The 1,114-nt window shown below is 47.7% G+C and overlaps 1 pseudogene; it reads right to left on the reverse strand.

Annotated features, from left to right (window-relative positions):
• Positions 1-97: 97 nt before the first annotated feature.
• Positions 98-1,111, reverse strand: LOC103251336 (annotated as a pseudogene).
• Positions 1,112-1,114: the final 3 nt, after the last annotated feature.

A 1,114-nucleotide genomic window follows, 5' to 3' on the forward strand; every position in this document is an offset into this window, starting at 1 on the left:
CCACGCCCGGCCGATTTTTTGATTTATTGTAGAGATGAGGTCTCGCCAAGTTGCCCAAGCGGGTCTGGAACCCGCGGGCTCAGGCAATCCACTCACCTCAGTCTCTCAAAGGTTCTTTGTAGAGGCTGCTGCCCTCACACCACTGGGTCACAATCCCCAAGCTGTCCTTTGTCATGTCCCCCACGAAGAGGAGAATGTTCATGTGCCGTGTTTTGCACAGGATAACCACCTCATAGCTGAAGGCCTGGAACTGCTCTGGGGTTGGGTCGACAAACTTTAGGATCTTCGCAGCAACATCTCCATGTCACTTTCCCTTATAAACAGTTCCAAAGAAGACTGACCCAATCTGAGTGGAGAGCATCAATTCACTAGCTTCTATTTTCCAGTAATAGTTTGAATCTCTTTGTCCATGAGACCTAATTTTCTTTTTCTCCTGGGTCTTGGATCCTGGTGCCCACTCTCTTTGTGCTGTCACAGGGGTTTTGGACTGTGACCAAGCCATTGAGCTCAGATGGTTGGGGCTGCTGGACAGGGCTGAAGGTGAGGCAGATTCTCTGTGACTTCCAATTGCACCCTCAATCATCCTGCTGTCCACAGATAGGATGACCATGTGGACATTAGGTGTGGACATAGACCTCTGCCTCTGGGAAAGGGAACCTTCAGAGGAGGGGCTGGAGGTGTAGAACGTGAAGGCGTGAGGTGTAGAATACCTGTGCTGGGAACTAACAAGTATCCGGGAAACAGGCTCTCGCATATGACTCATTGTCAAAGAAGGGAGTGCTGGGACCCCACTATCACCAGTAGTGGATTTGGGAAACAATAAGAGTTGTCTGATATTACTCCAGTCCACCCACATAGTAGGTACTTTGGTGCTACAGTGCTCATGAAATTTGTGGCCACAAGTCTGACATTGAAATACGTTGAGCAGGAATTTCTGACAAATGTCACAGAAGACAAGCTTCAGGAATGTCTTTTGAGCAAAATTGTGTGTTGTGAGGGGAATATGATCCAGGAAATCTACTTGAAGTTCTTCTCCAATCAAAGAAGCAGCATCGGTATTCCAATCTAAAAGTGCATTTTTATCTTTGTGTTCGTAAGGAAGTCTGAACACCGC

This window comes from Carlito syrichta, unplaced genomic scaffold (assembly GCF_000164805.1).
Source record: "Carlito syrichta isolate Samal-C Ts95f unplaced genomic scaffold, Tarsius_syrichta-2.0.1 Scaffold139865, whole genome shotgun sequence".
Classification (NCBI taxonomy): Eukaryota; Metazoa; Chordata; class Mammalia; order Primates; family Tarsiidae; genus Carlito; species Carlito syrichta.